Below are 13,978 nucleotides of genomic sequence, written 5' to 3'. Positions count from 1 at the left end.
GGATTATTTATAATCTCGATTTTGTATGCAGTTTGTCTGTTCGGTCTACAAATCTTATCCATCTTGACTATACTTTGCTTTTTCCTTTTTGCCTTTCACAAAGCTCCAGATTAAGAGAACCAGAAGTGGACATATGAAAGATTCAGATTTAGCCTTTTCAATCCTTTCTCCATCTGATGATATTCATCTGATGATATTTCATTTCCTGTTCACGAAGCCCTCGCTATTTTAGGTTTTTGTACTAGATTTTGGTTCCATCTCTGCACATATATAATGCACTTTATGGAGTAAGCGTTGGAGACTTCCTTTCTTTATTATAAGACATGAGAAGGGCAAGCAACGGAAGTGAAATAACATTCCTCTTTAGCACCCCATTATTTCCTGCAAATTCATTTGACAAGACTCGGTCAACATAAACTTTGCATTTACTTCATTCATGGACAATTCTAACTAGTTCGGATAATTAAAAGGAGTGCCACATTAGCAGAAGACCTAACATGATGTTGGTCAGTGGATGCAGTCAAATGACTTCTCGTAATCAGCAAAAGCCATCAGAGTAGGATTCTTAATTCCTATGGATTCTTGATGTTAAACCATGCAGTCACTCATTGTCAGCGCCGCCTCGATATAGTTTCAAGGACTGCAACTATTTCGACATTCATTGCAATAGCTTCTCTTATGTTCATCTTCAGGAAGCCTTAATGTATCAAAACTAGTTACTTTGTCAACTTTTTGTTGGGTGCTTTCATTTCAGCTTTGGTGTGGAAGTGGTAAGTTGGTGTTCACCGTCAACGCCTGTTTCAATGTAACTCATAACATTTCTGTTCCCGTTCCTCCTTGATTACTGCTGTATGATGTATTTGGTTTTTATGATTGCTATCAGATGTCCCAGTGTGTTTATAGATGTCCATTTGTTGGAAATAGAGTACCTCCGGTCAGTCACTAAATTATTTGCAGGGCTAAAACAAATGAAAAGTGTATACCCCATTTTCAGTTGCGGTCTCTCCTGGGCCTTCCTCGCCCATGACATCTACACCATTATTCCTACCACTTTTGCATTCATATCAACAACAACAATTCTTATACCACTTTCTGGTATTGCATCCATAATAATCTGCAGTTCTACATAAAACTCATCATTTTGAGTTTTAATGAGTCTGTGATCATTTATCCTGTATGATAAAATTGAAGTGAATGTTGATTTTTTAACCGGTTATTGCCTGCTTTTTTGGATGTATTTATTACATTAGCATTTTTGACATTCGTCTCACATTACCTCTTAATATATTGCTGCGATTCATGTTGTATGGTTCACATTCACTTTATCTATAACTTTATTATTTAATGTTATCAAGTACTACATTCTCGGAATGAATGATTACCTTTCAAGTTCATTTAAGGTTTAGCTAATTTATCATAAGTTTTATTCAATTGCCAAGTCAAATTTCTCTGCCACCAGGAGAAGTAAGGTTTTCGTTATTTCACTGGTTACCAACTGAAGTCAGGGATCCCCAGATAATGATCGGCTCTTCATCGACCGGTTTGCATGTAGTAGGCTTCCTGCTGATGTTAGTGGGTATTGCTCGTTGCATTGTCTACAGACTCTGTTCTTGAAATCCGGTTCCGATACGCCAGAACCTCTAGAGCTACAAAGACTTTTATGCTTTTGGCTGGTTTTATTTGTTTGTTTTTCTGTGGTCAGGTGAATTTTGCTGTGGGTTGTCTTGGGTTTTACCAGAATTTTAACAGGTGAGCCTCGTTATTGGCAACAAATTATTAGATTTGGGGAGGGATCCGGGCTTAAGGACCTTTATGTGTGTGTGGCCTTTTCTCTCTCTCTCTCTCTCTCTCTCTCTCTCTCTCGTTTTTTGGAAGAATGGGTAGTTGGAATGCTCAAGAACCCCAGCAGAGAAAGCAGCCCATTTCACAAATGGGAATTGAGAAGGAAAGCATAAACTATAAAGGAGAAATAACAAGTAATAGCGAATTATAAAAATACGGCAGTATGAAGATACTTATAAAAATTGTGAAGTGAGACTGCCTACTCCAAGTTTGAACTTTGCAGCTCCAATGATTCTGCTGCAGGAATTAAGAGGATTATTGCCCAGTTATGGTTAGAGGGGAAACAAAATCAAGGTATTAAATCTCAGAAAAGAAAGGCATGATGAAGAATTATTTGCATATCTAATACTGCTTAGTGGGTCGGAATGTCTGGGAAGAATTGGATACCGTACAGAGAATGATAGACTGTGAAGTATAGCCCACAGCACTTACTGTGAGCTAACTGAGCGACGGTACCAGAATTGATGATTATCTAGATCAGAGGTAAGAAATTTCACAGAACTCAAAAAGAAAAAAAAAAAAAATCTCTTTATGGCGGATATACGCTTTTATTTTATGTTAACTGATTTTGTTCATATGCAGTGGTTCATGCTTCGTCCACGTTCTCTCTCTCTCTCTCTCTCTCTCTCTCTCTCTCTCTCTCTCTCTCTCTCTCTCTCTCTCTCTCTCTCCCTTTCTCTCTTTCTCGTCTCTCTCTCTCTCTCTCTCTCTCTCTCTCTCTCTCTCTCTCTCACACACACACATATAAAACATTATTAACTTTTATCGAATACATTATGGGAATTATCGAGTACCGTTCGCGTTCATTCCAGTGTTAGCTGATATTGAAAGATTCTAGAAACAATTTGGCTTTGTTGTATTATTGGACCCACATTAACTTGAAAGCTTTACGTGGTTCGAGTCTCTCGGAGCCAATTTTGATTGCTTGCTACAGATTTTGATTCCGTCATTTTCTTCCATGGTTACTGACGAACATGACCCTTCTCAATTCACGGTTACAGTCTGGTGTGAGTAACCGCTCAGCACAAAGGAGCGTCATTCTGAACTGTCTTACTATTTATTATAAGGGGGGAAAATACGTGAAAATGTGGTATCAGTGATGTGAAAATATTTTTTACAGACTTTCTCCCCCCTCCCCCGCACACACACACACTTGTCTTCTTGAATTATAAATAGTCTATGGTCAAAAGTCCTCCCAGTGCGCATGCATGATCCGGCAGTTGTGTAAATATATATTGCTTATTTACGTCACATTTATGAGTGACAGGAGCAGGCTTGCTAGGTAGGGAGAATTTTAAGTCCTCGATTTAATTTTTTTTTTTTTTTTTCTATTTCAACACTTGCGCAAATTTGTTATAAGTGATAGATATTAATCTTGAAACATTCAGTAAAATATTATCGGTGTTCCGAAGTTATTACTGTATCTAAATAGAGCTTATTTTTAGGCGATACAGCCTCAAATTGATAAACCCCTGTCGTAATAAATTTATTAATGAACATACCGTATTATGTTTGGGATGGATATAGTCATGTACGCCGGGTTACCATAATGGAAAGTTCGTATATATATTGAGGCTACAGCTGTTGTGTTGAGGTGCAGGTGTTGAGGGCAGATGTTTAACTGACATTCGTTTTGGTGGACAACGTGTTCTGAATGGCGTTTCCGTTGGACAGGTTTATAACTCATTCCTGTATGTCCTACTTTTCGGGCCCGTTATTTTTATTAATTTGTTAATTTTTTTTTTAGATTAGATATATTTTGGCTTGTCTGTTTTTTTTCCTCGCTTTCTTAAAGAATTTTTGCTCATTTACTTTTTCGTTTTCTTTGTGTTTTTGTGCCTTTCTGCATATTTTGCTACGTATTCAGGCCCTGTAGGCCCTCCCTCAGTGTAATTGTTTTTGCTGCTAATTCCTTACCCATAGTTTTTCTACGTGTTTAATGTTCTGTCTTTTTCTGTTTACTTTTTAGCGTTGTATGTTTTTCAGTTTATTCCCTTTTTTCAGCCTCAGTTTTTATCAGTTTTAATTTATTTTATCAATATTTGTCATTTTTTCTGCTTTTCCTCTTATTATTTAACCGTTTATGTATCTTCGTGTCCATGTTCATGCTTCTCAGCGTTTCTTTGTTAATCGTATTTTTTTAACTGTGCTTTTTTTTTTCATTAGTGCTTCTGTCTTCCTGTTCTTTCGTATTATTTTTTCTTGTATGTTCTTCTTTTTCTTTTATCACAATTGGCGTAGCCTTTCCTTTGACCGTGTTTGTGTCTAGTGGAATTTGGTTAAGTGGAATCCCTTCTAGGATCCAGGACCCGTTGCATTGGGTCTACCCTCAAACGAACTTGTTGAACATGGAGTAGCTGTAGCAGAAATTAAACAGATAAATACTGTATTGTGTATTCAAAAATGACGACTAAAAATGTTGGAACGGAAATTAGACTTATTTGCATAGTATTAATTAAGCAGTGCAATGTACAGTTGATGTAACTCGAGTATGCAAACTAAAATATATTATTATCGCATATAAACAAAGCAGAATCAACAGGCATGGCGTACCATTGCTATAATGTCAGTGGAGTGAAGGTGCCATGGCTGCAGGAATACAGTTTCTTTGCTTAAAGGAGAGGAAAGAATTAACTATGAATTTGAAGTGCACGGTTCTCAGAGAAGGGAAGAAAATAATCTGATATATTTGCAAAAATTGATTAATTTGATCTGTACGTTTTACAGTGAAACTCTAACTCTCGGTGGAGTATTATTATTAGCTGGGGGGGAAAAATTATTTTTGGGGATACAGAGAATTTAACGCGAAGTTCAGTCAGTCTACTTTCTGCATATCGCATCTCGGTTGTATAAATGTCTTCATCCAGTAGCTACGCTAAAACATGAAACCGAATGGGTGAGTGCATCAACTGTTGTTGGGAATTCGGAAGCTTATAATGAGTGTACATATAATGAATGAAGCCTCAAACACAGACAAAAGAAAAGAAAACCATGTTATTGGAGCTTCGTTGTTCGGGGAGGGAAGGGGGGGGGGGGGCGGTATCAGAAGGACGAATCTGAAACGGTAATCTTAAGTTGGACGAGACGCGTGACTTCGGCTTTCGACGTTCTCTAAAACATTTTCCCCTTTTAGTTTTGCTGCTATTTACGTAGTTACCCTTTTTATTTACTAATTAAAGAATACACTCGCTTTGAACTTTGGAGTTGATACCAGTGAGGGGCTTACAGAGCATGATATAGCTAAAAGAACTGCATTCCTCCACTGTTTCCTCTATGCTGCTTCAAGGTCAGATAACTGTAGCTACGAAATATCTGGAACATGTGAAGCATCTCGATGGCGGATACGTGCCTGTCTTCATGTTTGTAGTAGATGCTATTTAACGAAGGGAAATAAAAATCGTACAATATAATAAGGTCATTAAAGATACCGAACTGTCCTTATAACAATGCAGGTTGACTTTTACAGGCTAGAAGGATTTGCCATATTGACCTTGTATTGTTTCGTTTTCACTGTTTAATCCATGACACCAGCTTCGTAAATGCGTTGGTGAAAAGCTGTAGTATGAGAATTGAAAACCGAGGCCGTTGGATTTTCCAATCATTTATTTTTGTGGACCTCTATACCAGAATGTGCGCTCGTACTTTTTTTTTGTTTTTTTTTCCATTGCCTTCGAGGTATATTTCTCCCTGACCTTATGACATCCTAGAATTCAGAACAGGCCATAACATCATAGCTGGAACTCCTCAGATGTGTGTGCATTTCAGAGTTTGGAGAGTTAACGGTAACATTGTATGGACGGATCATGTCATTGACATGATAAATAATTCCTCGGGGAAGAGAGGGTCTTACCAACTGTGCATACTGCTCTGCTCAAGGCAGCTTCCTCAGAATGGAATGTTGCCAGTTTTCCCAGAGGATTGATTGCGAGTTATCTGGCGTGACAATTTTTTTTTTTTTTCAGAGGAAGGATCTAAAAACTCTATTACTAATAGCTTTGAAAACTTGCGCAGCATTGAGCCTGTCGCAAGCACTGGAATCTTGGCTTAAACTAGAGATAATGCTCACGTACTTTGAACACGCTCCATAGCTTTTATGTTGGGTGCGACCCACCATTTCCTCCCCTTCGTTCGGCCTCCGCCTAGCCCTCCCCGTGAACTCTGGCCTCATGGCATCCTTGTAGAGGCCAAGGTCTAAAGAGGCGACGACTTTTAAGTCATTGCATGGAAGATAGGATCTTGAATTTCGACCGGTTTTATCTGCCATTCACTCTGCAAATATTGAACTTTTTTCCTTCGTTTAGTTTTATTTAGCTAATATGCATCCGTCTTGTTGGGAGGTTGGCTGTTACTGGGTGAACAATGTTCATGTATTCCTTTAAGTGTTCGTTGAGCATCTGTGCCAGTTTCGGTTCTTGCCTTGTCGAGGCTTGTTGTATTACGGTATACTCTGTGTGGGATAGTATTGTCAGTGTACCTCACTTGATGAAATGTAGGTAATACTAATAGAAGGAATCCAGCATCCCCTCGATTTTTAGCTACACTTGCGCTCCAGTCTTTTATCTCAATTTATGACACCCTTTATTTTAACATGTGATTTTCTCCCCGTTTTACCGGTCCTTCGTCTGATTCATTTCTGGATCTACTTTTATCTTGCTACTCAACCGTTCCAGCTCCCTCTGTTTACCGTCATAGGCGCTCGCCGCTCAGCGGGTGGAAGTGCCTCGGTGATGGCTTTGTTGCTCGGCTTTCTTGATTCATTCATTCATTTATTGCATTTATGATCGAGAATCTTGTTGAGGTCCTAATGGTAGTCAAGTATAGGTCATTATTTATAAAGCAATGATGGAATTGGAAGAAGGGAAACTGATTATGTAAAAATAATGTAACAAAGTTAGATCCGTGCGTCCTCATAGATAACGGGTCAGTGTGTTTAGTGTATAGGATACTGTATTTCTTCGACCCCTCCATTTCTTAGAAACTTGTGAGGTTTGAGCTGTTAAACAGAAGATTGGTGATTATTATTAACAACAATGATCAGTGGTTCCGAGGATGCAACTGTTGATTTGGAATCAATTCGTGTCTAAACAACAGGTCTTTCGTTTTCTGGTTTGTATTGATTTCGTAACGGTTATGATGGCTGGCTACTGTAGTGTGTGTACATAAGTTGTGAAGTTTGGTTAAAATCTTGTTAAATATGGAAATCTAGTTTTTCATAGTGACACCTACCCCTATGTTGGAGGATACAGTTTGCATTTATTTTTCTTTTGCCTAGTATGGTCTCTTGAATTGGAAATATGTAAAGATGAACTTTTAAATGAAAAATGTTTTGCTGTCAGTTATTCCTAATGTTTTCTTTTATATTTGATTTTGTACTGTATTATACTTTAGGCATCGCAATGGAAATATCTTACACTATAAATACATCCTTGATTATTTGCATTTCCATGTTTATTTCATTGTATTGCCCTGACACGGTGAACAGAGTTGTTGCTCGCCGCCCTTTGTATCTGTTTATTTAAATTTATGTTGCTCTCTCTCTCTCTCTCTCTCTCTCTCTCTCTCTCTCTCTTCATTATATATATATATATATATATATATATAGATATATATATATATATATATCCTTTGGAAAAACGAAGCTTTGAATGTTATACAAAGTGAAGCCAATAGTAATTATTTAACGCTAACCTGCACCATGTTTCACTTGAACTTCATCGATCAGGTTAGGTTCTCTCTCTCTCCTCTCTCTCTCTCTCTCTCTCTCTCTCTCTCTCTCTCTCTCGAGTTGCTGTCATTCACCAGAATAGTAATTCACCCTTTGGATTAAGCAGATTTTTGCTACTAAAAATGGTTCGTGACATGTCCCCTACCTTAAATCCGCCACTGACCCCTTGTCCATCTGTTTGGAATAATTATTAGTGTCACAGGTGGACATTCACACATACACACACATGCTACCGACTTTATTTGATTGGTTGGTTGTGGTATTCGATGACGTTCATTTATGTAAAATTATGTCCGTTTATGATTCTCAGTTTCACCTATAAAAGGAGGTTCGAGAAGAAAAGAAAACCTTAAAGGGGTCAAGGGCGACGCCCTTGTCATCCATCAGAAGACCGTGCGGTCGAATCTCAGTTGGGATGTAGCTGTAGTTTTTCATTTCTTTTTGGATTTAACGTTTTCTGCAAAGAATGTTTCCACGAATATTTGGAAATAAAAAAAGAGGTCATGTTGGGTATTACATAAAATAGAATTTAGACTACCTAGCAGGTAAGTGGAGAAACCATTTATGACCCTTTTTTGGGGGTTTATAGGTAGCTTCAGGACGCAGCCAAACTGGGGACACTGCCGTTTGATTGAAGGTAACTCGTTAATTATTTAGAAATCAGGCGGCCACTAAGTTCTCTTATCGATTTGTATAGGTTTCCCCCTCACCTGCTCCTTATAGTACCTTTGAAAAAGCTGCTCTCTTCCCTCGCTTGTCTTGTTGATGTGCTGCAAGAACTGCAGAGAAGTAATGGGGTGGGATTTTAAAAATGAGGTAAACTAATTCATTTAATTCCTAAAAAAATTAATTACACTATTCTATAAACAGCGTTTGATTATTATAATGCAATAACCTTTTTGACAGAATTAAACCAGAGGTTCCGCAAAAGAAATTTAACTCGAAACACAATATATATTATTGTTCAGTGTGGAAAAGTACCCAGTGTTACTGGATTGTGGATGTATGTACCCATTCAGGGCTTAGTCGTACGCTGAAATATAATTTTCATGGGTGATGTATAATATGGTAGTGTTTTTCATATGGTTTGGACTTGCTTTTCATGTACTCTAGAGTACTGTAAAAAAAAAAAAAAAAAAAAAAAACATGGCAGGAGTCATGAAAACCACCAAGTCTGATGATGGATGGCATTGCAGTGCAGTCATTGAGCAAATACACTGATATTTGTTGATTCTAGATTAATCTCTAGTCAGTAACACTGATTAGAGAAGCTTTCCGCGAAAATAGTCTCCCCCACGTTCCTGGTATCACCACCGTATACTTTTGATGCCTTCGGCGGAAGTATTCCGACTTGGTTAACCAGCCTTAGGGTGTTTGTATGAACCCAGGTAAAAATGTCACTGGAACAGAAGTCACAGTAATCTATGGAGGCCGATATATAAAACTAAATATTGACAAGCTGGTCAACAGTGTTGTTTTCCGCTCCCTACCCCCAATATCCATACACCATAGACAGATGGGCTTTTTACCTGCCTCGACTACTGACCCTCTACCCCCAGTACCTATGCCTACAGGATTGCATGACGTAAGTCAATCGGTAGTGCTGTTTCCACTGCTTTCGATTAAAGCTTTATAATATCCTTATTCTCTGAGAATGCATTTATCCAAAGTTATTTTAGAAGAAGGGATTGCTTTGATATATATATATAATATATATATATATATTATATATATACAGGCAGTCCCCGGGTTACGACGGGGGTTCCGTTCTTGAGACGTGTCGTAAGCTGAAAATCGTTGTAAACCGGAACATCGTCAAAAATCATAAGAAAACCTTACTTTTAATGCTTTGGGTGCATTGAAAACTATGTAAACTGCATTCTTATGGCATTTTTCATCAAAAAAAAACCTTCAAATATTGATTATTTTGCATTTTTGGTGTCATATTTCATCTGCCAGATGAGCGTTGTAGGCGTCGTAACCCTGGAAATAATGTCTGATGGATATAATTGAAAAGTGTCGTAACCTCGGAACATCGTAAGCCGAGACCGTCGTAACCCAGGGACTGCCTGTATATATATTGAGCGTCAATTCATAAGGTTGGTGATTCGGTATGCTAATCGGCGAGCTGAGTCATTTGGGTGTGTAAAAATCAAGAATTGACCATAAAAAATCTCAAGATTAACAAACCTTAAGGGTCCTAAATAATTTATCTCTCTCTCTCTCTCTCTCTCTCTCTCTCTCTCTCTCAGGAAAAGATACTGCAAATTTGACCAAGTTAACCAACTGGTATTAACACATGTGCACACTTCCCGCGCGCGTGTGTGTGTGTTCTAAATGTTTTAAAAATGTATCATGGGTAATACAACTTTGGAAGGAAAAATTTTTTTACTGTTGTCAGTCGCGTGGAGTATCAAGGGCGTGAGCAGCAGATAAAGAAAAATGGTATATGCCTGGAGGCATTTCTCCTTTTTACAAATAACTTTATTTCTTAATATCGTAGGTAAAGAATAAATTAGTAAGGTTATATGAAATAAAGCATAATAGAATTAGTTTGTCAAGTGGGAAAATAAACAATCGTATACAGACAGGTCTCTTTCTCTCTTGACAAAATAATAGATTGGGATCTAATTATGTAATAATGATAAATGTGCATTTGCAAGTACTGACAAAATAGTTAAGATGGACTTATGTTAAAAGAAATAAAAAGCTGTAAAACGTTGAAGAGAGAACAGGAAGGAGATTAAAGTAGTACGTGGAAATGAAAGCAGCCCCAATATTCTTATAATTATAGCCTCAAGGTTCGTCTCAAAAGACATTCAAAGGTCTGTCAAATTGTGACTTTTTTTTCCTGTGACATTTTTACCGGGCGGACATCCGAACTGTTACTAAATAAAATGTTAGGAAACAAACCAGTTCTACATATTCGTGTAAACAGCTGAGATTTGGGCTCCTTGTCTTGATCTGTGGGTGGTGTTTATGCGTGGTAAGCAAGCCAACTCATGAAAATATGTAGTGACCACTGTTAAGTGAAGAATCCAACAAGCGTTTAAAACATCTTGTTAGATGAGCACCATCTAGCTTCCAAGTTCATTACGTTTCATTGCGACTTAGCGTATTTCTTATTCATTCTGTTACGGAGTCCTTTCATTCTGCCCCTAAAGATTGGTTTATTTAGCATAAGGCCAGTATCCTTACAACGTTTCTATATTAAGTGACCAAGTGGTGCAGTGAAAACAGAAATTATATATATATATATATATATATATATATATATATATATATATATATATATATATTCTTTTTTGCAGCGCTCGGCCATTCTGTCATGTGTCTATGTTGTTTATTGTTTTGTAGATAGACTGGAAATTCCTTTGTCCCGCCTGAAGCAGCTAATGTGTACAGGTGTGTGTACCTGGCTCAATGGACTCATCGGCCAGGTACAAAGCCAAAGCATATCTAGACAATTGGGCAGAGATATATCGTTTGCTGTGAACGAGAACAATTCGTAATTCAAATTTTGGGAAAATAATTCAATTTAATTTTAACGTGAATTTACCATTAAAATTATTAAAAATGCGGAGCACATTTCCCATATAGTTCTGAGTCTGTCGGTAAAAAATAAAATTAAAGCTTGTGTTGTCACCCAGTATTTTCGGCCAAGATTTAATTAAAGAAAGTTCAGTTTTATGGCTTTGAGTTTGCCAGTGTGTGTGAACAATTTTTTTTTTTTCTTCATCAGTACTCATAACTCACTATTATCAGGTAAAGCAAGACCAAAGTACTGCATGACTGGATATTCGTCAGTACTTCCAGTTACCTATGATTTCAATCAGGCTTTGTGCTGGCTGCTGGGCGAAAATCATAACTGTCCTCCGTACCGGTGGCTTGAAAGCGCATTTTGTATTGAGCTTTCATAGTTTAAGTTATGCAGATAAGAACTAAATTATATATAGTATAGCGGGCAAATCGTGATGCGCTCACAGTAGGGTTTTTTTTTTTCCACTAAACCTACAGTCGCTTTTATTGTGTATACAAGGACTTTGGGGGGTGTATCTGTTCTGCAGCTAGAGGAGCCCCCTCCCCCGTATAAAACAATTTATCTTTCTCTCTTTGAACGAAACTGCTAGTGTTTTACCATTCTCTCTCGAGACCGAGAGAGAGCTCTAGGTGTTAAGGGCCTTAGGGTTGGGGTAGGTAGGGAGAGTCCACATGTGGCCGCCCTCTGGCACAATCTCCGACCTATAGCATCATGGTCGTCATACCTACCCCCAGACTATGCCAAGACACCGCACACCCCTGGTCGTCGAGGCGGAGGCGGCAAGAGATTGCCTCTCAAACCACGTGGCTGTGATTCGCCCGCGAATACAGACTGAGCCACCCATTGACATGATTTCCCGCCATTTTCGTCCCTTCTAAATAGAGCAGAAACGTAGATAAGATAGTGCTGGTTCGTTGTTATTATGTTCTTACAAACATCCCTGCTTCGGCCATATTCTGCCAAATTAAAAGTTGATAATGTAAATCAGGCAGGAAGTAGTACATGCAGTTTCCCAATATACCCCAAACATATTAGATGTAACCTTTTTTGGGTGGACACCTTTACCACCCTATGTTACTAAACATTTATATAAACTTAAAAATTCCAGATATCTTAATGAACCAAGCGGATTTGAGAGGTAAACTTCAATCATGCAATATAATCTAAATAAACTGATGAGAGCAGTGGCGTGTAATAACGCCCTTTCATCTTCCTCGAAATCTCACAGTAAATTTCAAACTACGTCACACGTGGTCGTAAGCTTTGTAAATAAAAAAAAAAAATCCTTATAACATTCGAACACCGAGTATCACGTTTTAAGACCTCTCCCCAGTGACGTCGATTCCCTCATCGTCTGAGACTTTGAGGATTATTTTTCCTCCAAGGTCTAGACAACCCCTAACCTAAACCCCCTCCCCACAATTCCATCCACTATTCCCATGGTTTCACCCGTTCGCAGACTTCCGCCCCTTAAAATATAACCCCTCGGTTATTTGTTGTAGAAAACCATTATTATTTTTCATGCCCACAGTTCGTTATATAGAGCATTCTGTCATTACTGGCTCGCTTTTCGTGTTAGATCACCAACGCTAAAAACGAAATTGGGGGAAGTACTAGGTAGCAGTAATAACAATTGAAATGTTACGCATTTTTCAGTAAAGAAAGCCTCGGAGTAATAATGACTCGTAGTGGTAATTACGCCAAAATGCTAAATGGTAGCATTTGAATGCATCATAAGTTTTTATATAATTCAGTCTGCATGCAGGATATGTGGACACGCGAACGTCACTCGTGCTCATTGCGTACACGGATAAGGCAGCTAAACCGCGTAGCAACAAGGGAGAAATAATCGTCGTGTGGGTCAGTTTTGGAGTCCACGTGGTGCGCGGGTCTCCATTACTCCTCATCGGCAAGATTTGAATGTCAAAAGATTTTCTCAATGGTTACCTGAAAAGCGTGAAAGAGGATATATTCATGTGGAGTTTAGGAAAAAAATAATCTGTAGGGCTACTACTCCCCAAATGGCTACGATTTCTGGTCAGTCTAGATGTGAAGAAAATTATATGATAAAACTGCAATTATTAGTTTGTGATGAGTATCAAACTTCACGTTTAGAGATTCAGTCGTCCAGTCCAAAGGTTGGTTTCTCACACCATAGGCCTTTGTACAAGCGTGTCAACTGAAGGTTTCTTGGTCCAAACTTTCATCTGTTATATCAAAGTAATCCAGTTGTTATGTGATCAGATATAAAGTTCAGTTTAGGAACATTAATGGCTCCCTTCACTCGCCCAAATGATATTTAAAAAAAATAAATCAGATGACCAGAAGTAGAAAAAAAAGAGTATTTTATTATATAAAAACGGGAAACCACGACGTTTCGGTAAATGAATTTTGATGGCACATATTTTTCTTATTGCTGCTATGAAAATGTATTCAACCTCTCGCCAAGTGAAAAAGTGTTGTTCTAAGAAAATACTATAATGCCATTCAGAGGAGTGCTAACTGCACTGTCGTCATAAATACCGCAATCCCTCGTGTGTGCCTACAAAGAGGTTTCATTTTTTTAAAATAAAAACCGTTGCACACGCCTAAGCTGACAATTATAATCTAGCAAGACTTATAGTTACAAATACAGTTATACAAGACCACCAATCTAATTCATTGATGACCGGATATCCCGACTCGGTGTGAAAGGTACGGAGATATTCATTGCAGACAATTTCTTTATAAAAAAGTAAAGGATCCAGGCTTTTTTCTGTGTTATTTCTATATTCTCCATGTTTATTTATTTATCGTAGACAACGTAATGAGTCCGTGAAAAATGAATAAGCCTATCAAGGACGTTTTGTGACTTGACTTACAACCTAAAA

At 38.0% G+C, this 13,978-nt stretch overlaps 1 long non-coding RNA gene across 1 annotated transcript in view; it reads left to right on the top strand.

Moving 5' to 3' along the window:
* Positions 1-13,978, top strand: part of LOC135224589 (uncharacterized) — an 81,135-nt gene that overhangs the window by 25,718 nt on the left and 41,439 nt on the right. The gene's annotated exons all lie outside the window — the stretch shown is intronic.

This window comes from Macrobrachium nipponense, chromosome 12, assembly GCF_015104395.2.
Source record: "Macrobrachium nipponense isolate FS-2020 chromosome 12, ASM1510439v2, whole genome shotgun sequence".
In the NCBI taxonomy this organism is placed as follows: domain Eukaryota; kingdom Metazoa; phylum Arthropoda; class Malacostraca; order Decapoda; family Palaemonidae; genus Macrobrachium; species Macrobrachium nipponense.
Note: the sequence above shows the minus strand (reverse complement) of the source record. Positions and strands in the feature narration are given on the sequence as shown.